This window comes from Pristis pectinata, chromosome 5, assembly GCF_009764475.1.
Source record: "Pristis pectinata isolate sPriPec2 chromosome 5, sPriPec2.1.pri, whole genome shotgun sequence".
NCBI classification, from domain to species: domain Eukaryota; kingdom Metazoa; phylum Chordata; class Chondrichthyes; order Rhinopristiformes; family Pristidae; genus Pristis; species Pristis pectinata.
The window spans coordinates 69,765,995-69,791,857 of NC_067409.1; the positions used below are offsets into that span (position 1 = coordinate 69,765,995).

Consider the following 25,863-nt stretch of genomic DNA (forward strand, 5'->3'; position numbering starts at 1 on the left):
AAGACTCAATGGGCTAAATGACCTAATTCTGATTCTATATCTTATGGTCTTATGTTCCAAGTAATGGTAAGTGATAGGTTGATATAGTCCTCATGGCTTTGTGCATGGGAAATTGGGCTTCACAAACCTGATTGAAGTTTTCAAGTGGGTAATGAAGAAGATTGATGAGGCCAGAGTGGTAAACTTTGCCTACATGGACTTTTGTAAGGTCAAGCAACAGTGATCACAATTTGTTAGGTTTTAAGATACTTGTGAATAAGAATAAGTATGGACCTTGTGGGAAAGGACTACATTGGGTGACAGCAAATTACGAAAGTATTAGGCAGGAACTAGGGAGAGTTAATTGGGAGCAGTTGTTATTGCATAAGTCCACATCTTTCATGTGGAGTTTGTTTAAAGACCAGCTGATCAGACTATAGAACCAGCATGTTCCAGTAAGAAAGAAGGACGAGGATGGCAAGGTAAGGGAAAAAGAAAAAGGAAGCATATGGAAGGTTTAGGAAGCTAAAATCAGACAAGACCCTTGAGAAATATAAAGGAAGCAGGAAAGAACTCAAGCAGGGCATTAGGTGGAACAAAAAGGGCCATTAACTGTCCTTAGCAAGTAGGATTACAGAGAATCCCAAGGCATTTTATACTTACATTACAAACAAGAGGATAATGAGGAAGAGGGTATGACCACTTGAGGATAAAGGAGGGAATTTATGCTTGGAGTCATAGGTGAGGTACTAAATGAGTTCTTTGCATTGGTATTCACCAAGGAGAAAGACATGGAGAATATTGAGAGCAGTGTGGGGCATTATAATGTGCTGTTACATTTTGAGATCAAGAAGTCAGTGGTGTTAGGTCTCTTGAAGAGCATTAAGGTGGATAAGTCCCCAGGGCCTGATAGGATCTATCCCAGGTTCTTGGAAGAATCAAGAAATGAGATTGCTGGGGCCTTGACCAAGATCTTTGTATCCTTACAAGCAACAGGCGAGGTCCTGGAGGACTCAAGAGTAGCCAATGTTGTTCCTTTTTCAAGAAGGAAAATAAGGATAATCCTGGAAATTATAGACCAGTGAGTCTCACATTAGTGGTAGGGAAACTATTGGAGAGGATTTCTAGGCAGAGGAATTATGTGCATTTGGAAAAGCATGGCCTGATTAGGGACAGTCAGCATGGCTTTGTGCAGGGAAGGTCATGTCCTCTAAATTCTATTGAATTTTTTGAGGAGGTGACAAACGTGATTGATGAGGGTAAAGCAGGGGATGTTGTCTACATGGACTTTAGTAAGGCATTTGACAAGATTCCTAATGGTAGAGATGACACAAAGATAGGTGGAGTTGTGGACAGTGAAGATAGTTAATGCCAGTACCCTTAACAGAGGGATGTTGGGGTCCAAGTCCATAGCCCCCTGAAAGCGGCCAAGCAAGTAGGCATAGTGGTAAAAAGCACATGGCATGCTTGCGTTCATTGATTGGGGCACTGAATATAAGAGTAAGGAAGTCATGTAGCAGCTGTATAAAACTTTGGTTAGGCCGCACGTGGGGTGTTGTGTGCAATTCTGGTTGCCTCATTACAGGAAGGACGTGGAGGCTTTGGAAAGGATGCAGAAGAGGTTTACCAGGATGCTGCCTGGCTTAGAGGGTATGAGTTACAAGGAGAGCTTGGACAAACTTGGGTTGTTTTCTCTGGAGCACTGGAGGCTGAGGAGAGACCTGATGGAAGTTTCTAAAAATTATGAAAAGATAAGATAGAGCAGACAGTCAGAATTTTTCTCTAAGGTAGAAATGTCAAATACTAGAGGACATGCATTTAAGGTGAGAGGGAAAAGTTTAAAAGGGATGTGCAGGGCAATTTTTTTACATAGAGGGTGGTAGGTGCCTGGAACATGTCAGGGGTAGTGCTGGAAGCAAATACGTTAGTGGCATTTAAGAGAGTTATGGACAGGCATGTGAATACATAGGAAATGGAGGGATATGGATCATGTGCAGACAGAAAAGATGTAGTTTCATTTGTGTTCAGCACAGACATTGTGGGCCAAAGAGCCTGTTCCTGTGCTATACTGTTTTATGTTCTAACTGGGGAAGTGAGCCAAAGAATGACAGATGGAATTTAACAATGGACAAATACGAGGTGCTGTATTTTGGTCAGGTAAACTTGGGCAGGACTTACACAGTAAATGGAGGGGCCTTGGAGAGTGTTGTAGAGTAGAGAGACCTTGGGGTACAGGTACATAGTTCCCTGAAAGTGGCAACACAGGTAGACAGGATGGTGAAGAAGGTATTTAACACACTTGCCTCCATCAGTCAGGGGATTGAGTACAGGAGTTGGGACGTCATGTTGCAACTGTACAAGACATTGGTGAGACCTCACTTGGAGGATTGTGTGGAGTTCTGATCTTCCTGCTATTGGAAAGATGTCATTAAGCTTGAAAGGATGAAGAAAAGATTCACAACGATGTTATTGGGACTGGAGGGCTTAAATTATAAGGAGAGGCTGGATAGGCTGGGACATTTTTCCTGAAGGATAGGAGGGGAGGGCAGATGGGAACAGTAGGGAGGAGGGTACCTAATGGGAGGAGTGTGTGGGTGATGGGCAGGGGAAAGAAATTCGGAGATTGGGGGCTGCAGGGTTGGTTTGGAAAGATGGGAGTGTGTGGCAGGACCTGTGTACATCAGGACAAGAGGGAAAGGGACAGCAGGTTACCTGAAACTGGGGAATTCAATGTTAATGCCGTTGAGTTGTAGACTCCTCAGGTTGAATATGAGATGCTCTTCTTCTAGTTTGTGTTTGGCCTCACCCTGGTAGTGGAAGAGGCTGAGGACAGACAGATTGGTGTGGGAATGGGAAAAGGAATTAAAATGGCATGCAACTGGGAGCTCCAGATGGCCATGGCGGACAGAGCACAGGTGCTTGGCATAACGGTCGCCTAGTCTGCGCTTGGTCTCACTGACGTAGAGAAGGCCACATTGAGAGCACCAAATGACATAGACAAGGTTGGAGGAGGTGCACGTGAATGTCTGCCTCACCTGGAAGGGCTGTTTAGGTTGCTGGATAGTGGTGAGGGAGGAGGTGTAGGGACAGGTGTTACATCTCCTACTGCTGCAGGAGAAAGTGCGAGGGATGGGGAGGGGTGGATGGGTGGGTGTGGAGGAAAAATTATCCAGGGAGTCACAGAGAGACCGATGTCTGTGGAAAGCAGAAAGGCGTGGGGTGGGGAAGATGTGGCTGGTGGTGGGATCATGTTGTGAAGAATGATATGTTGGATGCAGAGGCTGGTGGGGTGAAAGGTGAGGACCAGGGGAACTCGATCCCTTTTCTGTCTGGAGGGAAGTGGGGGTAAGAGCAGAAGTGCAGGAAACAGAGGTGATGCGAGTGAGGGCTCCATCAACCACAACAGGGGAGAAGCCCAATTTCCTGAAAGAGGAAGACATCTCCATGTCCTGGAGTGGAAGGCCTCATCTGGAGAACAGATGCAGTGGAGACAAAGAAAATGAGATAAGGGATGGCGTGCTTACAAGTGACAGGGTGGGAAGAGGTGTTGTCTCAGTAGCTCTGGGAGTCAGTGGGTTTGTAGTAAATGTCAGTAGACAGTTTGGTGAAGGGCCTGCTCCTGGTCCTACTTCCTGCCGTCTCCTCTCCATATTTATTTAGAGACATTTCTTGCTCATTCAATACTTGGTATCCTGCAGGCGGACAATTTCATTCTCCATGAGTGAGTAATGCATTACTCTGTCCAAGGATCCTGACACAAAAGACATTGGAACCCTGATTAGGGTTTATTTTCCAGCCGCGTGTGTATTATAACATTGCTAGCAATCCACCAGACCGACAGTCACATTGCAATCCAAGAGAAATGTGGACCATAAACGCAAACCACCAGCTCTGTGCACTATCTTGTAACCGCTCCGCATTTATACACACACATCGCCTGGGGACACCATTTCAAAAGGAAACACGTGCAAATTTGATGTTTGGTGGATCAGACCGTTCTGTTAAATGTCCTCAGCCACAGTGATGAACAGATGGCATTAAGACAGGAAGGTACAAGATAGCTGTACAACACTATCAGAGGGACACTGAGCGCAGGAGGAGCTGTAGAGTGGGCTGCAACACACCCTTTCCTCCCCATCCCCCATTGGGTGACGTAACTCGGAGTGCAGTCCCCGCCTTTGACAGGGAAATAGATCCTAGCAACAGCAGCATGGAGAAGAAAAGCCGGGGCTTGTGCCTGTTTGCATTGTAGAAGGGGAAGGATTACAGCCGGGCTGTGTGAGGGCGAAGGGGTGCGAGTGACAGAGGAGGGAGTGGAGTGGAGGGATGAGCCGGCGTCTTCCACACCCACTGCCCGGGCACTGATGCTGTGAAGCTGGGTACTGGCGGCCGCTGAGCCGAGGCAGGCGGGGAGCCGAGGTGTCGGGAGGAATTGGGCGCCGGGGAAAGCGGGCGCTTCAAACCGAGTGGTGGGAAGGTCGAAGAGGACAACGGAGGGAAACGGAGCGGGGTGAAGCGTTCTTCTGATCCGCCGGTCAGGCGGTAAGTGCCAGGGGGTGGGGGAAGGTTTCACCTGCCTGTGTGGCCGGGGGGCGGAGGGGATTGTGGCGGTGCCGGCACAGAACAATGACTGTAATGAGCCTAACTCAATTATCAGGAGCCTGGCTTGCAGTTGAGGGAGATTGATAAGGTTGGTGAACTAGAGAACCAGGTTGTGTTGTTGCATGCCATTTACTGATACAGCGACATTAGAACAAGCGCGGGGCTCAGTTTCACTACATGGGGAGTTGTGTGTGCAGGGGCACTGTGAATGGTTTGTCCTGCTGCAGGGGAAGGTGCCGTTATACTCTGGCCAAAGGCGACGTTGTTTGCCAGCTCCTCCCGCTGAGAGAAGTTTGCACAATGGGGGTTCAATGCTGCCCCTTGACGCGGAAGTGAGTTGTGGATTACTTGCCTGGTTCTGGGGTATAGGTTGTCCCCCAGAGATTGTCTGTTGCTAATTATACTGCGACTGGGTTCACGGTAACTGAATACCGAGACATGTGCAGCATTGCACGCTCCATATTCGGTTATGGGTGAGACTGGCTCCGGAGTGCGGGTCCTGAAATGAATTTTAAGGGCCATTTTAGGATTAAACAGATCTCACCAATTGTAGCATTCCCAGATGTTCAATCTCCCCGCCGAACCGCTGACATTTGTTCTTGTTCTACCCCTGTTTAATGGCGCTTTCAAAGTAGGAACTGGCTTTTTTCTCGGACTCTGGAGTTGAACTGACCCGTGCTGGGGAAGAAGAACCCAGAACAGGCCAGACTGTTCAGTTGCTTTCACAAGTAAATGGTTTCAAGCCTGAAGCAAGCGGCCTTTGCCGAGTGGCTTTCAGCAGAGTAGGGGCAGTGGTGGAAAGGCAAAGCCCGTGTCCAGGAAGGGATCAGATGCTAGATCCATTTTCTCATTGTGTCCTGATAAACTGCTTGGAACTGAGCCAAGGTTTTGCAGGGTATAAGGGCAGAGCTGGATTTGGTTGCAGTGATCTGTAGTGGTCAGCTGCTGCTCACGTCCTGACTCTCACCCCCTCCTTATTTTCAAATGCCCCCCCCCCCCCCCCCATTGTCTTGTCCTTTCCTCTCCCTGTCCCTCCTCTGTATATCAGTGATTCTCCAGTTTTGGCATTTACTATGCCCAAATCCATGCCTGGCTGTCCTAATTTCTCCCCCAAACATGAACTTCTTCAAAACTGTGATTGACCAAGAGTTTTGACATCTGCTCCAATATCTCTTGGTGTGGATCCATCAATTTACTTCATCTCATAAGGCACCTTGAAGGGTTATTGCTATGTCAAAGACATTTTATAAATGGAGATTTGTTGATGATACTTACACTTGAATTGTAGCCACCATGTGCATGTAAGAGATGCTTTGCTATTTTTTTTTTTGTAAATGGATTATTTTCATGACCCAAGTATTTATTTAAATAATACATCTGGAAGGGAAACTATCAAAAAAAATGAAGTTGGATGTTAGATGTGTTTCAGTCCCCTCTATACATCAACAAGTTTGTATCAGACCTCATATATGAAATTAAAAAAAGCAGATGTTGGCAGAGGCTGCACATTTTTTAAAAAGATTTAATCATTTAAGGGTGTTGCTGGTGATGCTGGCATTTATTATCCATACCTAATTGACAATGAAGTATGAGTTAAGGTTTCAGTGACATGTTGGTTGGTCCGGAGTTGTGTAAGGCATGGGCTAAAGGCTGGGGGCTCCCTCCCTGGAAGGGCCTCAGTGAACTTAAGGGGTTTTTGACAACGGTCCAGAAGATTCAGGGTTTCACATTTAGGCTTCTTGAGATGAGCTTTTTTTTTGTCTGTTTCCAGGTTTTATGTAATTACTTGAAGCTAGCTTCGTCTCCTGCCATGGGAGGATTCACACTCGCATCTTGTGACAGAGATCCAGATTTTGATTCTCTTGCAATAATATCATCCAGCGTAGTGTTGTCCAGTACAGAAAAGGGCCCTCTGCCCACTATGTCAATGATGACCTTTTTGCCCATCTACATTCATGCCATTTGCCTGCATTAGGATCACATACTTCTATGCCTTGTCTATTCAGTGCCTGTCCAAATGTCTCCCAAGTTTGTGATTGTATCTAATTCCACCACCTCCTCTGGTAGCATGTTCCAGATATCAGCTACTCTGTGTTAACAATCAAAATGTCCCGAACTCCCCTTTAAAACTCCTTCCTCTCACCTTAAACCTATGCCCTCTTGTTTTTGATACTACTATGGAAAAAGATTCTAACTATCTACCCTATCTATTCCTCATAATTTTGTATACCTCTATCAGCCTCCTCTGCTCCAGGGAAAACCAATCCAGCCTATCCATTCTCTCCACATAACTAATGTCCTCCAATACAGTCAACATTTTGGTGAATCTCCTCCACATGCATTCCAAAGAACCACACGCTTCTTATAACGTGGTGACTAGAACTGCACACAATATTCCAAGTGTGGTCTAACCAGTGTCCTGATGCAGGGTTTTGACCTGAAGGGTCGACAATTTCTTTCCGCCCGCAGATGCTGCTCAACCCACTGAGTTCCTCCAGCAGGTTTTTTGTTGCTCCACTGTTTCATAAAGTTGCAACGTGATGTCCTAACTCTTATATTCTCTGTCCCTACCTATTGAGGGCAAGTATGCCAAATGCTACCTTCATTATCCTATCTACCTGTGTTGCCTCCTTCAGGTAACTATGGCCTTGAACCCCAAGGTGTCTCAGTTCATCAATACTCCCTGGGGTTTCACCATTTACTGTATACTTCCTTCTTCCCAAAGTGCATGACCATGTACTTGTTGGGATTGAATTCCCTCTGCCAACGCTCTGCCCAACCTTCCATCTGTTCTAAATCTTGCTGTAGCCTTCAACAACCTTCCTCACTGTCATCTGAAAACTTAGAAATCGTGCCTCCTACATTCACATCCAATGCAGCATCAAATCCTTCAAGCTTGTTATAACGTAAACCACAATCAGAATCAGATGTTATCGCTGACTTAAGTGATGTGAAATTTGTTGTTTTGTGGCAGTCGTACTGTGCAAAGACACGAAATTAATATAAGTTACAAAAATAAGCAGTGCAAAAACAAAAGGAATAACGAGGTAGTGTTCATGGACCATTCAGGAATCTGATGGTGGAGGGGGAAGAAGCTGTTCCTGAAATGTTGAGTGTGGGTCTTCAGTCTTCTGTACCTCCTCACTGATGGTGGTAACAAGAAGAAGGCATGGTGAGGATCCTTAGTGATGGGCGCTGCCTTTTTGAGGCACTGCCTCTTGAAGATATCCTCAATGGTGGAGAGGGTTGTGCCTGTGATGGAGATGACTGAGTCTTCAACCCTGTGCAGATCTTGCGATCCTGTGCATTGGAGCCTCCATACCAGGTTGCGATGCAACTGGTCAGAATGCTCTCCTCTGTACATCTATAGAAATTTGCAAGAGTCTTTGGTGACATACCGAATCTCCTCAAAATACTTATGAAGTGAAGTCACTGGCATGCCTTCTTCATGATTGCATCACGTGTTGGACCCAGGATAGATTCTCTGAGATGTTGACACACAGGAACTTGAAGCTGCTCAGCCTTTCCACCGCTAACCCCTCAATGAGGACTGGCGTGTGTTCTCCTGACTTCTCCTTGCCGGTCCACAATCAATTCCTTGGTCTTACTGATGTTGAGTGCGAGGTTGTTGTTGTGACAACTCAACCAGCCAATCTATCTCACTCCTGTATGTGTCCTTTTCACCATCTGAAATTCTACCAACAAGAGTGGCGAATTTATAAATGGCATTTGTGCTGTGCTTAGCCACGCAAGTCAGGATTGTCGAGAGAGCAGAGCAGTGGGCTAAGTACGCATCCTTTAGGTGCGCTTGTGATGATTGTCAGCGAGGAGGAGATTTTACTACTGATCCACACTGACTGTGGTCTCCCAATAAGGAAGTCGAGGATCCAGTTGCAGAGGGAGGTACAGAGGCCCAGGTTTTGAAGCGTGGTGCTGATTAGTACTAAGGGGATGATGGTGTTGAACACTGAGCTGTAATCAAAAAGTAGCAGCTTGATAAATGTTTTGCTGTTGTTTAGGTGCTGCAAAGAAGAGTGGAGAGCCAGTAAGATTGCATCTGCTGTAGACCTGTTGTGGTGGGAGGCAAATTGCAGCAGGTCCAGGTCCTGGCTCAGGCAGGAGTTAATTCTAGCCATAAACAACGTTTTGAAACACTTCATCACAGTAGATATGAATGCTACTGGGCAATAGTCATTGAGCCACTTGATGGGACTTGCCAAAACAAATCTGGTGACTTTCAGTTCATGCACTTGATCCAAAATTCCACAATTCTCTCTTCTGTTTTCTGAAGATGCTTCATGCCACTTCTGACTCTGGGTTTACATGTCCCTTTATGCAGAAGGTTATGGGCTACTCTTGAGGTTGGAGTGCAAAGATCTGTGCTGACAGGAGGTGCAGGAGTGAGAGTGCTGCACTGTGAGAGCAGCTACCTTTTGGATGAGCCATTGCACCAGGCCCCATCTAATGTAAAGAGAATGTGGCATGACTTTGAAGAAGAGAAGAGGGGGTGGGTTACGCCAGTGTCCTGGCTGATATTTATCCCTCACTCAGCATTGCTACTGAACAGTCATTGAAGCAACAAAAAACTGGAGAGGTTGGAAATATGGGGAAGAATAACAGAAAAGCAGCAGGTCAGACAGCGTTTGTGGAGACAGAAACCAAGTTGGTGTTTTGGATTGATGAAACTTGTTCTGAACTGGAAAAATGCAAAAATAAATGTTTTAAGTTGCCGGGAGAGGGAGGGATGGAGGGAACAGGAGGAATGTCTGTGATGGGTTGGAGAGCAAGGTGGTCAGGTAACTTTTGGAGCCAGCAATTAGGGAGAGAGGAGCTGTAATGTGCTGTAATGGTCGGCTGCAGGACAGAGCAGTTACTGGTGATCTGGAGAGACGTATTGAATAAGAAGTTGAAGTGAATTGATGTTTGGGTTCCCATAAACATTAACTCAATGTTCCCTTCTCCAGAGATGCTGTCTGATCTGCTGGGTATTTCCTGTACTCTCTTTTAGTTAAGATTTCCAGCAACTGTAATTGAAGAAAAGTGAATGAAAAATGTGCTGGGATATCAAAGGGGGTCAAATCTACTTGTTTGGTGGTGCCAGACCGACAGATTTTCCAATGTCCTGAGGGTGCTGGGTTATCAGTTTTGCTGTTGGGTATAGATAGAGTGAATGTGCACAGTATTTTTCCCAGGTTTGGGGAATCAAGAACTAGAGGCATAGATCTAAGTGAGAGGGAAGAGATTTAATAGGAATCTGAGGGGCAACTTTTTCACTCAGAGGGTGGTCGGTGCATGGAATGAGCTGCCAGAGAAAGTGGTTGAGGCAGGTACATTAACAACATTTAAAAGGCACTTGGACAAGTACATTGATGGGAAAGGTTTAGCGGGATATGGGACTAGCTTAGATGGGAATCTTGGTTGGCGTGGGCCATTTGAGCTAATGGGCCTATTTCTGTGCTGTATGACTCTGACTTGAGGTTTGCAGTAATGATGTGATGGTTGTTAATCATGTTTTGGGTACAATGAATAAAAATAGCATAGATTTTCCAATGATCATTGAGGTGATGCTTGTCGGTAACCCTGCAGCAAGCTCAAGATTCAGCAATTACTAGTATGGATTTTCCCTTTCCTAACATGAATATCAATCTGGTGTTAGCAACGATAATGCCATCAAGCAGTTAAGCAGCTATTCATGTTGGAAAATTTCTCAAGACAACAAATTGAGAAGTTTTAAAAAGTCTAAATTTTTAAAAGCTGTTTAAATAATTTACGTAGAATGAAATAAAGATTGGGACATAAACATAACATTAAGGTTAATGCTAAAATACCACTAACACAAATAAAACAAACTAAAATTGTTTTGTATCTTAAAATTGATGGAATTTTGAAGTCCTTTTGAAAGAACTAACCTCTCGGCATTGGTGGGGAAGTTATTAAGCAGTAATAATATCCCAGTGCACTGTGAAAACTCACTTGCACGTGATCTGATAAGATCTCAACATTTTGAGTCTGAACAGTATATGTGTATTTCCAAATTAGGATGGGGTTTGACTCGGAGCAGAACCTGCACCTGGTGGTGTTGCCATGGAACCTGCTACCCTTGTCCTTCTCAGTGATGGAGTTGGAGAAGCCTGAGCTGGTAACTGGAGTGCTACTGAGATTCAGTGATGGAGGGAATGAATGCTTTGGGTGGTGGGTGGCGTGCCTGCTTTGTCTTGGATGGTGTTGGGCTTCTTGAGAGGCAGTTGTTCAGGAAAGTGGAGAGTTGGGGTGACAAGGTGGCACAGCTGGTGGAGCTGCTGCCTCATACTGCCAATGACTCGGATTCAATCCTGACTCCGGTGCTGTCTGTGTGGCGTTTGCGCGTTCTATCTGTGACCACGTGGGTTTTCCCATATCCTCAGGGTTGGTATGTTCATTTGCTACTATATTATTCCTAATGTGTAGGTGAGAAGTAGCATCTGCAGGGGTGGAGTAGTTTATGGGAAGGTGGAGAGAATAAAATGGACTGAGGTCTGATTACTATTTTAGAAAAAAAATTGTGCTTAATGGTCAGTGCAGACTCAGTAGGCGGAAGGGCCTGTTTCTGTGCTGTAAGGCTCTATGTACATTATTTGCAAAGTAACTTTATATTGAGCACCTAAGCCAAATTCACTATTTAATGCTTGTGAACTCATGGAGTCCTTAAAGTAAATGTTTCTCTGTCCTATCTGGTTAATAAATATGACTTAATATCGCTCTCTCTCTTGAAGTGCAGGGTTATGTATATGCGGAGTGTTTGTTACAAAGTGTTTTGTTTTAATCAATGTATAAATTGCAAAGAAACCTTGGACAGAAATATGTGAACAAGACACCGAAAGTTGCAGGGAAGGTTGAGAAATAATAAGGCATGCACTATTCTGGCCTTTGTCTCATTGCCCTTGAGGGCTGGAGTACAGAAACAGAAGGGTCGTGCTGAACCTTTATAAAGCACTGATCCAGCCTCAGCTAGAGTTTTGTGCTGTATTCTGATTATCTCTTTAGAGGAAAGATGTGAGGGTGTTAGAGAGGGTCCAGAACAGATTGATGAGAATGGCTCCTGGAAGGAGGGCCTACAGTTACAAGGACGGAACCATAGAACACTACAGCGCAGAAAACAGGCCATTCGACCCTTCTAGTCTGTGCTGAAACTTTATTCCACTAGTCCCATTGACCTGCACCCAGTCCATAACCCTCCAGACCGCTCCCATCCATATATCTATCCAATTTATTCTTAAAAGTTAAGAATGAGCCTGTATTTACCACGTCAGAGGGCAGCTCGTTCCATACTCCTCTGTACTCTTTCAATCTTACTGATATCCTTCCTATAGTTAGGTGACCAGAACTGCACACAATACGCCAAATTTGGCCTCACCAATATCTTATACAACCTCACCATAACATCCCAGCTCCTATACTCAATACTTTGATTTATGAATGCCAGGATGCCAAAAGCCTTCTTTACAACCGTGTCTACCTGTGATGCCACTTTAAGGGAATTATGTATCTGAACTTACAGATCCCTTTGTTCCTCCGCACTCCTCAGTGTCCTACCATTTACTGTGTATCTCCTACCTTGATTTGTCCTTCCAAAATGCAACACCTCACACTTGTCTGCATTAAATTCCATCTGCCATTTTCTGGCCCATTTTTTCCAGTTGGTCTAGATCCCTCTGCAAGCTTTGAAAGTCTTCCTCGCTGTCCACGATACCTCCAATCTTAGTGTCATAAGATTAGAGGAGCTGGGACTGTTTTCTTCAGAGAACTTTGAGGAGAGATCTGATTGAGTATAAAAATGATAAGGGGTTTGGGCAGAATAGGTAGAGGGAGGTGTTCTCTTTTGTGGAGGGGTCAAGGACGAGAGGTCACAAGAATAAAAGGAAGAGGAAGGTGAGGCAAAGCTTTGTAACACTGTGGTTGGAATCTGGAATGCACTACCTGCAAATCATGTGGAGTCTGGTTCCATTGTAGCCAAGGAGGAAACTGGATAAATGTGAGGAAACATGTACAAGGCTGTGGAGAAGTTTGAGTTGCTTTTGTTGAGAGCTGGTATAGATGATGAAGGCATATGGGACAATGACCTTCATCAGTTGGGGCACTGAGTACAAGAGCAGGGACATTATGCTCCACATCTATAAAACGTTAGTCAGATCGCAGCTGGAGTACTGCATGCAGTTCTGGTCACAACACTATAAGATAGATGTGGTAGTGTTGGAGAGTGTGCAGAGGGGATTCACCAGGATATTGACTGGAGTGGAATGTCTCAGTTATGAGGGAAGGCTGGGTCTGTTCTTCCTTGAGCTGGGGAGATTAAGAGGGGACATGACTGAGCTATATAAAAATGAGGGGTATAGATGGGGTAGACTGCAGAAATTTTTTCCCATTTCAAAGGTAGATAAAACCAGAGGTCACAGATTTAGAGGGGATCTGAGATGGACCTTTTTCACCCAGAAGGTGGTGAGTACCTGGAATGCGCTCCTGGAAGGAGTGCTGGAAGCGGAGTTACTGACGGCATTTAAGAAGTGTCTGGATGAGGACTTGAATTACCCAGATGTGAAAGGCTATGGGCCAGGTGCTGGAAAATGGGATTAATTAGGGATGGGTGCCCACTGGTCGGCATGGGCTGAATTCCTAATGATTAGAGCACATGCTCTGAAGTGACTCTGAGTTTTCCACTTTCGTTGTTGGATTCTTTTTTTAAAAAATAGCTGATGGAATTTGGTTTCAATCGCATTCTGAAAATAAAAGGACATTCTTCATCATGTGTAATCCCAATTATCCAATGAGTTGTACAAGTAATCTGTCCTGAGCTGCAAGGAAATTGGCAAAGTACTTTTGAATAAAGGTTGAAATGAGGCAGTTGATTTGTTTTTATTCTCTTGTGGATTGTGACAAAGCTAGTATTTATTGCACATCCATAGCTGCCCTTGAGAAGGTGGTGGTGAGCTGCTGCCTTGAACAATTGAAGTCCCTGTGAAGGTACTTGCTGTACTGTTGGAAGGAATTCCCAGGATTTGGACCCAAATTTTGGTGGTGTGTGATGGGTGTAACCTGGAGCTGGTGCTTTCTCAGCAGCAGCAAGCATTGGGTTAGGAAGTGCTATGGATGAGGTGCATGGCACCCACCATACCCTGGTGGTTGAGAGAATGTTTAGGGTAGTGGATGTGGACCAATCTAGTGGGCTGCTTTGTCTTTCATGGTTTTGAACAGGTTGACAGTTACTGGAGCTGCACTTGTCAGGCATGTGGAGAGTGTTTATTGAAGTTTCTTGTGTTTGGTGGTCAAAGGTGAGTTGGTCTCTACAGAATACCCATCGTTTGATCCACTTTTACGTCCATAAATTATATTTGTAAGGCTTGTTGGCTGCTTTGTACTCTTGTCAGGATGTTGGTAATATCAAGAGGAAATGGTGATTGCTTGACAGTTGTCACTGATCAGTCCAAACCTTCATATTGTCTAAGTCCTGGACTGCTTTTAGCACCATATCTATGTTGTCCTGATGTAGTGCTTTTCCAAACTGGAATGTGTTCATGAAGATGAAAGGTCATTTTCCCACACTGATTATTTAAGGAATATCTCACAAAATGTTACCATTACTATCCAGTGAGTGTTCGTGCCAAAATGTTTGGTATCATTTTCCATTTCTGAATTGATTTTGGAAGTGAGGTAACAATGATTTATTGAGCCATTAAATGTTTCCTTGTTGGCCAGTTCAAGTCTGGGTAACACAATACTTGCAGGTTGTTGTATAGGGGGAAGGCTGCTTGTGCTGAATGAGGACACTTAAGGCGTCCCTAGTTTGTGAATCCAGCCAAGATCTGTCTGAAAAAGTGGTAACTTGAGTGATCTTTGTGTGGTTGTGATCTTAGAGAGCCAGCTCACACTGTGTGTGTTTGATCCAACATTTGATTATAAGGGACAACTATCTTTAAGATGTGTTTTGTATTATTTTCCTACTCTTCAGAATTTTTTTCCAGTTATTTTGATGTTGTGGGGAAAGACGTGTCCTTACTAATGATTTTTTTGTTCTCATGTGATCAGATTCAGATTAGTTTATTGTGATGTACACCAGGGTGCAATGAAATTCCTTGCCCACGGGAAGCTCACAGAGTAAACATATTCATAAAAAGCTGATCAAGGTGGGACCAGATCTGATTTACAGTCATCACTGTTGGGTTGTATTTTTGCTTTCCCCAATGACTATTGAATTTGTCTTGTTTTATTTAGTTAGTGAAGGAGGGAATCTATCTGCCAGAACTTGTGTTGAGATTTAAATGTTCTTCCTGAATTAGTTTATAGTTGCCTAATGAAAGCTGATGTCATGCAGAGGAGGAGAGACTGAAATGAATAATGGTAAATAATGGAATGTAGGTCCAAGGGTGATGCATCACTCTGATGGTTGGGACAAGTAAATTCCTTCAAGCTTATTCACTCATTAATACATGTCCTCTCCAGGTTATAAATGCCCACTGTCAACCACAAAGGCAATTCTCATATCATACAAGATATTCATTAGTCAGATGTACATCAAAGCACACAGTGAAATGTATCTTTTGTGTAGTGTTCTGGGGGCAGCCTGTAAGTGTCGTCATGCTTCTGGCACCAACATAGCATGCCCACAACTTCCTAACCCATACGTCTTTGGAATGTGGGAGGAAACCGGAGCACCTGGAGGAAACCCACGCAGACACGGGGAGAACATACATACTCCTTACAGACAGTGGCCGGATTTGAACTCGGGTCGCTGGCGCTGTAAAGCATTACGCTATCCGCTACATCTGCAAGCTTTGTGATTGTGCCTCATTTATTGAATGAAATGTGAGGGACTGTGTACCCTGTGGAACCCCAGTGGTAATGGGCATCTTGTCCACTTACAAGAACAACCACCAACCATTGTCCTCTGCTTCCTATCACTGAGCCAATTTTGGATCCAAATTGTCACTCTCTCGCTCAGATCCCATAATATGCTTGTTGCTTTTCTTTGACATGTGGGACTTTGTCTAAAGCTTTGCTAAAATCCATATAGACTGCATCAAATACACTGCCCTCATTGGTCCTCCTCGTTTACGCCTCTCTTTTGGCAATAATATGCTCACATTTGCTACAGTGTGGTGTAAGTCAGCAGAGAGTCCAGAAATGAATACTTTTGTCAAAGTGCAGTTTTAATGGTTACAATGCCAAGTCACTTTGTTACCCTGAAGACCATACTCCTTTGGACCAAGTCTCTGCCTTTGGTCTCGGGTACAGTTCAGTCATTGTCCCTGCTAACAGTTGGAGACTGAAATAGACAATGTCCCACCACAGCCTCCAATCTGATGCCAAGATGACTTTCTAATTCCATTTCATGCCATCAACATGACTGTCTAACATCTGTAACTTCAACTCCTCCTCACCTCATTCTCTTCAGATGAAATCCTTAATCATCCCTGAGTTACATCAGGGTTATTTTAATTCTCTAAGCTGATGAAAGATCAACTGCCCACATCCTCACTTGGTCCCAAACATTCCCTTCTAGTCTAGCAATGTTGTGAATTTGAAGTTCGCATCCTGATTTGTCAACTGTTCCACAGTCTTCACAGTCCCCCTCTTTCTAATTTCCTCCAACCCTCCCAGATCTTTGAGCTCCTCTAATTCTGGCCTCTTTGTTGACCCTGACTTTAATTGTTCAAAATTGGCAGCCATGCCTTCAGCTACAGTGGCTCCAAGCTCTTGAATTTTTTCTCCTAAAACCATTTGTCTCTTTTCTCTACAAAGGTGCCCATTGAAAGCTTCCTTCTTGACCAGGGGTTTTTGGTTATCTGGGTTTGTCTTTGGTCTGGAAGGTTGGCTCTTGTACCTGCTATGGATGCTGTCTAATTTGCTGCTTATTTCCATCTTTTTGTTTTTATTCAATTTTCCCAGTTTGTGTTCAGTGACATTTCATTTGTTAACACTCTGATAGAGTGTACTTGAAATTTCATTAGCTAAAGTGTGCTGTATATAAATTCAGAAATATTGATGGTGATAATCGATCGTCCCTCCAGTCCTTTCGTGTATGAGCTGTTAGATCTAGAGAGAGTGAAGCTTGTGTGTAGCTTGAATTGTGAAGGCAGCGACTGGCTGCAGGAAATCTTCTGCCTGCGAAGATGGAGGCCATAGCCACCTCAAAGTACTGCCGCCTGGGTTGAATCTTGCTGCATCTCAGTCAGTCAGGCTGTCGAAAACCATGTAAAGAGCTTCATGTACATCTCGTAAAGCAGCTGCCATTTTTGATTTTTATTTCCTAAACAATTTAAGTCTTGACACAACCAGTAGAGCTGCTGCCTCACAATGCCAGAGACCTGTATTCAATCCTGACCTCCAGTGCTGTCTGTGTGGAGTTTGCACGTTCTCCCCGTGATGGGTTTCCCCCAGGTGCTTTGGTTTCTTCCTATATCACAAAACCATGATGGTTTGTAGGTTAATTGGTCACTGTAAATTGAACCTGGTGTGTACGTTAGTAGTAGAATTTTGGAGTTCTTGGCAACGTGGTCACAGTAAAATGAGATTGGTGTCTATGGATGCTTGATGGTCAGTGTACACTTGCTGGGCTGAAGAGCTTACTGCTGTACTCTCAGACTCCAATGCCACTAGTCAGACCACACCTGCAGTGCTGTGAGCAGTTCTAGGGCAGGCACATTCTCTGGAGAGGGCAAGAATGGGATTATGGAATAAAACATGGATTCGAAGGGGTAACTCATGAAGAGCCAACACACAAACCATGAGGGATGTTCCCTGGACTAGAAGGTGGAGGATTGATATTAGTGAGGTTTCCAAAATATAGAATCTGTTTCTACTTTGGGTAGACTTGGACTGGAAGGCATCATTTAAAACTTAGCGCCAGGCTTCAGGAGTGTTTCGGAAACACTTCCTCGTGCAGAGGGTGGAGTGAGTTGATAACTCTGTACTGCAAATGAGAATTAAAAGTGAACCGTTTTGGGGTGGGAATGGCAGCTGCATGGAGTCAGATCACAGCTGCACTGAATGGCAGAATGGGTTAAATGACCACCGCTGGTTCCCATGTTCCATTGTTTCTAAATAACACTGACAAAATATCGTTCTGTTTAGTGTACACTTGTTACTCCATCATGGTTAGCATGAGATCGATGTTTCAAATCTGAATACTGGTTAGTGGGTATTGCATGTAAATCTATTTTAAAAGAAAGCAGTATTTTTCAACAATGTACTTATTTGGTCTGTTTTCTGACACGGCCACAAATAGCAGGTTGTCAGAGCTCTTATGTGTTGGTGGGTAGTAAGACACAGTGGCACTGTGGAATTAAGTGATTATGAAATGCTACTTCTGGTTTATAGCTGCATCAGGGACTAAGTGCACAGTACAGGATGGAATAAACTGCTACTTGCTTTGAACCACTTTCGTCTGGGACAGCAGCCAAATTGTATTTCAGGAGAGGTCAATCACTCGGGCTTAGGACAGGGGATTTAATATTTATACCACAATATTTATACCGCAATATGTTCGACCAAAACACTGACAGATTCTACAAATACATGAAAAGGAAGTTGCGTGGGTTCATGCAAAATAGTGTTTCTGGTATTTCCCTGACAAGAAAAACCTTTCAGAATGTATGACCCATCACATTCGGTAATATGTAAAACATTTTTGGAGTTCACTATTTAGTTAATTTTTTGTTTGTGCTTTTCTTCCAAATTTGATTTTTCTTTAGCATTTGAAATAATTGATGCTATTAAATTCTAAACCAGTTCTCCCTAAAAAAAAAACACATGCCTTGTCTCATTTCCTCCATGTTTTAAGGCACATGGTAGGATTGTGGTTTTGTTACTGGGTTAGCAATTTTCAAGCCCAATTTGGTCTAATCAGCCATCTCCATACACATTGCAACGGCACAGACGAGATGTCATGGTCTTGCTCAAAATTGAGTGATGAACAACATCAGTGTTCAACAACTCTCAGTGTAGGTCCAGGGATGTGTCTGAATCCCATCAGGGTAACTGTGCAAAATAAAGTTGAATTTATTAATTTGATTATCATTAAAATAACATCAGGATATGTATAATTGGAAATGTTAATCTATTGGCTTGGATGCTGGTAGAAAATATGGAGAAGAATCTTGAGAGGTGCTTTGATGGAGACGCACAGGATGGTGACTGGTTTAGACAGGATAAAGAGTGGGAAGCTGTTGTCATCAGGAGGTGGTTTGGGGACCAGGAGGGACAGATTTTAAGTTATAGGCACGTTGTGTGGTGGCGGGTCATAAGATACAACAGCACTGTGGAATTAAGTGGTTATGATGCCCTGCTTCTGGTTTGTAGAAAAACACATTTCCACGGGGTAGTTCTGATGCCGAACTCAGTGGCTGTAGGGCAATGGAAGCAGAGACGGTCAGGGCTTTTAATGGGGAATTGGATAGGCATGAGAAAATAATAGGCAGGGATTCGGTGGGAAAAGAAGGGGGGATGGGAGTGACTGGATTGTTTCGAGGAGGTGGCATGAACACAATGGACCAAGTGGCCTTCTCTTGTCTTGTAATGATTTTATAAAGAGAGAGACACACATTTATATAACTTATTTCACTGTGCTCCCGAGAACTTCACAACCACTGAGGTAATTTGAAGTGACGTCACTGTTATTTAAGAGACACTCCAGCCGATTTGCTGTTAGAGGGAGTTGGATCACAGATCTGCCATGGATTGTTGGATTAAGCTTGATGCAGTCAAGCTGCAAAACTGATTCAGATTTCAAAGAGTCAGTTGCTGGAAATACGATGTGGGGAAGGAGACTACAGATGGCTGTGGTTGTTGGAGGTCAAACATCCCAGCCTCAGGATGTCACTGAAGGAGTTCCTCAGGGCAGTGCCCTAGGCCCAACCATATTCAGCTAGTAACCTTCCTTCCATCAGAAGGTCAGTGGTGGAGATGTTCACTGAAGATGGCACAATGTTTAATTCCAATCGTATCTCTCAGCAGGTGAAGCAGCCCATGCCTGCATGCAGCAATTTTGAGACAACATTCAGGCATGGGCTGATTAGTGACCAGTAACATTCGTGCCATAAACAGCCGGGCAATGATTGTCAGCAAAAGTGAGTGTAACCACCTCCCCTTGACATTGACTGGCAGTACCCCTGCCAAGTCCCCCAACATCAACTTCCTGCAGGTCAGCATTGATCAAAAGCTTAACAGGACTGGCCAAGTAAATATCATGACTATAAGAGCAGGTCAGAAGCTGGGTATCTTGCAGAGAGTAACTTACCCCCAATACCTTGGACTTCTCTCTGTCTTTAAGGTCCCATCCAGGAGTGTAATGGAACACTCTCCACTTGCCTGGATAGAGCAGCCTGCATGATGAGCACCTCATGCACCACCCTAAACATTCATTCCCTTGACCACCAGCACATGGTGGTTGCATGTTTACCAAATGTACTCACCCAGGCTACTCTAACAGAACCTCCTCCACTGAGGAAGATAAGGCAACAGGCTCAGGGGAGCACCATCACCTGCAGGTTCCCCACCATGTCCAACACCATCCTGTCTTGGAAATTTATAGTTGGTCCTTCATCACTGAGTCTAAACCCCGGAATCGCTCCCCAACAGCACTGGGAACACCTTTGCCAGCAGGTCCTACGGTGGTTCAAGATGGTAGCGCGGCCCCACCTTCTCAAGGGCAGTTTGGGACTGACAAAAATTGCTGGAGGTGATCGTCATTTTTCAGGATTTGGGCATTGCTCAAGTCTTTTAACAAAAAAGGATAGAAATTCTGTTTTTAAGTGAGATCTGTGCTTTATCTGTGCTGGTAGAATTTGTATTGGGTCAGACTATTTAGCATCTTGAGCCTGTGCTGGTGTTCAATGGGAGCAAGGGTGGGCTCTGATCCAACTCCATAGAAACAGACAAATTAGGAGCAAGAGAAGACCACTCGGCTCTCCAAGCCTGTGTCACCACTTGATGTGATTGTGACTGATCTGATTGTAACCTTAACTCTGCATTCCTGTCTTCCCCAGCAACCTTTCACCTTTTCCTTACCACAGATATAACTACCTCTGCCTTAAAAAATATTTGAAGACACTCTATCCACTGCCTTTTAGAGTTCCAAAGACTCAGCATCTTTTGAAAGAAATGTTTTGTTTCATCTGTCTTAAATGGGTGATCCCTTATTTTTAAACAGTGACCACTAGATTGAGATTCTCCCACAATGGGAAACATCATCTTCATATCCAATCTCTCAATCCAATCTTGCCTGAGGCATTGAGTACAGAAGTTGGGAGGTTGTGGTGTGGTTGTACAGGATGCTGGTGAGGCTGCACTTGGAGCATTGTGTTCAGTTTTGGTCGCTCTTTAAGTTAGTAAACTGGAAAGAGTACAGAAAAGATTTACAAGGATGTTGCCAGAACTTGTGGGACCAAGTTGTAGGGAGACGTTGGACAGGCTACAACTTTATTTCTTGGAGCATGAGAGATTGAGGGATGATCTTACAGAGGTGTATAAAATCATGAAGGACAGAGATGGGGTGAGTGCACACAGTCTTTTTCCCAGGGTTGGGCAATCAGGAACTACAGGGCATAGGTTTAAGGTGAGAGGGAAAAGATTTAATAGGAACCTGAGGGGCAACTTGTTTTACACAAAGGGTGATATTTATGTGGAATGAGCTGCCAGAGGAAGTGGTTGAGGCAGGTACATAAACAACTTTTAAAAGACAGTTGGACAGGTACGTGGACCAGAAAGGTTTAGAAGGATATGGCCCAAACGCTGTAAAATGGGACTAGCTTGGATAGGTCATCTTGGTCAGCATGGACCAGTTGAGCTGAAGGGCCTTTTTCTGTTCTGTCTGACTCTGACTCTCTTAGTGGATACAAACCTCATTATTCCAAACATTCCTCATTAACCCAGTCCAGGTATCAGTTCAATAAACCTGGTCTGAACTGTTCCAATGAATTTGCATCCTTCCGAGAAGAAGGACACCAACAGTGTACATGGTGCTCACCAATGCCCTCTGCAGGTATCCCTTGATTTAAATTTTTTTCAGTAACACCACTGACAGTGTGATATGTGCTTTTTTTTAATATTTTGTGAATGATTAGATAATAATTCGGTCAGATCACCTCTTAACCTTGTACATTCCTGGGATCACAAACCTGGTTTGCATGATCTCCTTGCAAGTTAACCCTTGGAAAGGCCAGGTATCACTCTGCATCATTCTCTGTGGCATTGCTGCTAAAACCAATGTAGCCATTCTGAACAGTATTGGCCATAACTGCTGGCAACCATGCAGGTACAGTTTATTCAAAGCTTTGTACAGCATGAGGTAGAAGTTAGTACACCCATGTGTACACTTGGCCTGCAGACAAAGGCAAATTTTTGCTGTTATTTTCTGTCCCTGTTATGACATTATACCAATATAGATGGACCCAACTCCACCCAAGTCTTTTGACGTCCACTGACTCTTATAATTCGGATGATCCTCTGTTTTATTCTTTCAAGTTCTAAGTGGAAGTGGAAATCCATTTCAGTTTTGCCTATTTGTTCAGCCTATGAACACCTCAGCAACGTGATTTCAGCCATGAGAAGTCTGGCTTCTAAAGCACAGTCAAACCCAACTACAGCTGGTACACACAAGTCCCCAACCCACTGAGAGCCAAGAATGGGGGTGAATTCATCAGGGAGAAAGGCAGTCAATGCTTACTGGAAGGAAGGAACAGCTTTTTGACTGTGTAACACTTTTGTTAGAATCATAAGACTCATACGGCACAGGAACAGGCCCTTCTGCCTAACTGGTCTATGTCGACCCAAGACTTCCATCAAAGTGAGTCCCATTTGCCCACATTAGGCCTATATCCCTCTAAACATTTCCTATCCATGCTCCTGTCCAAGTATCTTTTAAATGAGGAGGCAAGTTTTAGGCTACAGAATGTTATTGATTGGCTGGTAAATTGGGCAGGGCAATGGCAGTTGGATTTTAATCCTGATGAGTGTGAGGTGCTGCACTTTGGGAGTTCTAATAATACCATGAATGGTTGGGCCCTCGGAGTATTGGTTTATTATTGTCATTTGTACCGAGGTACAGTGAGAAACAAAGGGACCCCGGTGAACATGTCCAAAGATCCCTGAAGGTAGCGGTACAGGTGGACAGAATGATGAAGAAGGCATGCAGTTTGCTTGTCTTCATTAGCTGGAGCATAGAATAAAAGAGCAGGGAAGTCCTGGTGGAGCTTTATAAAACATTGATGAAAATAGAACTGGAGTACTGTGTACTGTTCTCCATGGGATGGGGGTCCCGGTTATGTGGAGAAACTGGATGGGCTGGGTTTGTTTTCCTCGGAAGGAGGATGAGGGCATGGGTAGGATAGATGGTGAGAAACCTTGTCTTTTAGTAGAGGGTATAGGTTTGACAGGTGGCTGATTTAGAGGAGGAATTTGTGTTTCATGCAGAAGGTGATTGAAACTTCGAGGACATTGCCTCAGCCTGGAGGCACAGATTCTAAAATGTTCTGGAAAGTATCCAGGCGAGCACTTGAAATGTCATGATGTAGAAGGTGACAGGCCAAGTGCCGGTAAATGGGAATAGTATGGGCTGCTAGGCACAGTGAGCTGAAAGGCCCATTTCCATGCTGTATGACTTCTGCATATAACACCACAGAGCTCCTTAATGGCAACTCCGCCCTTAAACTCAGTCATCCCACAGAAACCTGTTTGCCTCAGCCTTGCTAACGCCCAACTGGCAAAGTAACAAGTCTTCGGAGTTTTAAAACTCAGTGGCGAAGGAGCTTTCAGGACGTCCATGCATCAGGAGCACACAGAGACCCTGTGTGTGACCTTGCTGGCTACCCACCCTGTCAGCCACCTCCTGACCCACCTGTGACAGAGTCTGTGGTTTCCCTATTATCTCATCAGTCAACTTGGAACCCAAAAACCTGAGTTTGAGCAAGTCCTTATCGATCCTGAGGGGAGAAATATCTTTGTATGTGATGTGGGTGGAAGTATAAGGCAGCAATGTCAGTGGGAATCTTGAATATGTAACTTTCTATCTCATTGTCCAGGTCATTTATAAATCTGGTGATCAGTTGCAGCCCAATACACCTTATTTTTCATCATTAGTTGTTGCTGGAATACACTGCACTTTCCACCAACACACTGTTCTGTTGTATTGCACCTACAGTACCATGTGCCTCAGGTTCTGTTGTCACTGTGGGAGGAGGAATTGGTAGCAACTCATTCCCACCCAGTGTGAACATAGGTTTTCGTGTTTAGTCTGCAACAATGTGTGGATGCTGGAGAGCAGCCCAAGGACATTTTGTGCACTTGTCCTTCCCTCTTCACTGTGACACAGCTGCCGAGTGATGTCAGTACATTGACAGGTATCTGTATGGGCCAGTTCTTTGAAGACAGACAGTCTTGCTGGCTGCAGATGCTCAGCGAGCTTCAACATCCACGTTCTTGTCTTCTTGGAGAACGACTAATTTGCTGCCAAGTTGACAGCAGGCTTTCTACTCCAGTTCACCTTGGTCCGTACACCAATGTGGCTGGAACTGTTTGCTTCATTCCAGAGTCTGGATTTATCAGCACCATTGACAATTGATTTAATCCAGAGCAAACCACATTTGCAATATGTCTGGGTCAAATTGCACTAAGTGGTAAATTCCATTGGACACCACGGGTTGTGGGTCACTTGAGTGATCCCCGTTGTAATATTTGCATCCGGCTCGCATGGGGTGATGTCATCCCTCGTGCCTCGCCCTATTGATCAGGCCTGCATTAGGTTATGTCATCCCTTGTGCCATGTCCTATTGGTCGAGCTAGTATGGAGTGATGCCACCCCTATTGACAGCATTGCATAGGGGCATAGACCACATTGAGTTGGGGTGGGTGTTGGCAAACATTCCTGGGATAATGGGCTTTCACTCCCAGAACACCTGCCTCACATGTCTACAGCGCAGTCAACTATGGAGCAAAAGCCTTGGAGCCCTCCCATCTTTTGTGTCAATATCTTGCCTCCTAATCTGTTTTGTTTTCCCTCCCCCTTCCCTACTGTACAGCTGGCCTCCCAAACCCCTCACTAACTGCAGTGATATTTTCACCCCTGTCCTGCCTGTATGTACCAAATTCCCCTGCCCTAGCTCCTCCTTGCTTTTCAATATCTCTGGCCCATTTCCCTGCCTCCCCTGCTCTCCCCACCACCAGCAAATCTTGGGCCAGTCTTGGCTGATCTCTCCTCCATCACCATCCTGACCTTGAGTGCCAGGAGACACAGTCACCTTTGTTTCAAGGAGAGGCCACAGTTGCTTTCCTCGGCCAAAGCCCCAGTTTGGGGGCACTTGGCGAAAATGTGCAACTCTTAGTTACTTGTGTCCGAGACCTTGGGCCTCAATTACACCAAGTTTGTGGTGGGAGAGTGATGAGACTAGTCATTGGTCCACATGTTGGTGCCTTTTGGAATTTCTTGGTGTATTAATGAGGGAAAATCACCCGTTGATCTTTTAACTTTCATACATTCTAATACAAAACTGTAAGTAGCAAATTAATTTTCAGCAGATTATTTGGTTGGTTAATTAGGACAGTAACATGTTGCTGACTGGGATCTTTCTATGTACATTGCTTCCTTATTTCCAATGTGATGCAGTGATTGTTTTACTGGGCCATTGTCTTCTGTGGTTCTGTAAAGGGTGTGAAAGGCACTGTGTGAGAAGAGCAAATTACATTTGGAATATTAGCATTGGAAGACTGAACTGTCATTTGCAAACTATAAGCTTCAGTAAAACACCTCTTCCAAAATTGCCCCCCATGTTTTAAAATCAGAATTTGCTGAAAAATTAGAAGAGCACTTGCTTTGGTGCTTGTGATCAATATCCAGCTTTCATGATGTTCATCTTGTGTGTGAAATGAAAGCTATCTCACTTGGAAAGTCTGCATTCATTTCCCTCCATGGGTCCTTCAATGATCTCTCTGTAAATTTTTCAATTCAACGTGGTGGGGGAACCTCTCCTTCTCCTTTGTGTCTGGCGGTGGTGATCAACTGCAAACAGAATAATGATGTGAATAACTTGAGCCACCACTGTCCTTTTTTTTAATGTACTGTATTTGTTGTTCAGATATAGCCCTGGCCAGGCTCCTGCTATTCTGACAGGAGACTCAATATGGTTTGTGTGCTTCAACGGCATAGACACAGCATAAATCAGGTCTCAGTGGCAGTCATTTACTCTGGTTGCCAGACAGACCCACTGTAGTAAGATCTGTTTTATAGAGAACAGATGTATTTGGTCATTAGATTAGTCA

General features: G+C 44.4%; 1 protein-coding gene across 1 annotated transcript in view; it reads left to right on the forward strand.

Annotated features, from left to right (window-relative positions):
- Positions 1-4,377: 4,377 nt before the first annotated feature.
- The window catches only part of trak1a (trafficking protein, kinesin binding 1a), a 216,031-nt gene continuing 194,545 nt past the window's right edge, over positions 4,378-25,863 (forward strand). The window contains exon 1 of the mRNA XM_052015442.1: positions 4,378-4,521. The gene's annotated coding sequence lies outside the window, so the exon portion shown is untranslated. The remainder of the gene's footprint in view (positions 4,522-25,863) is intronic.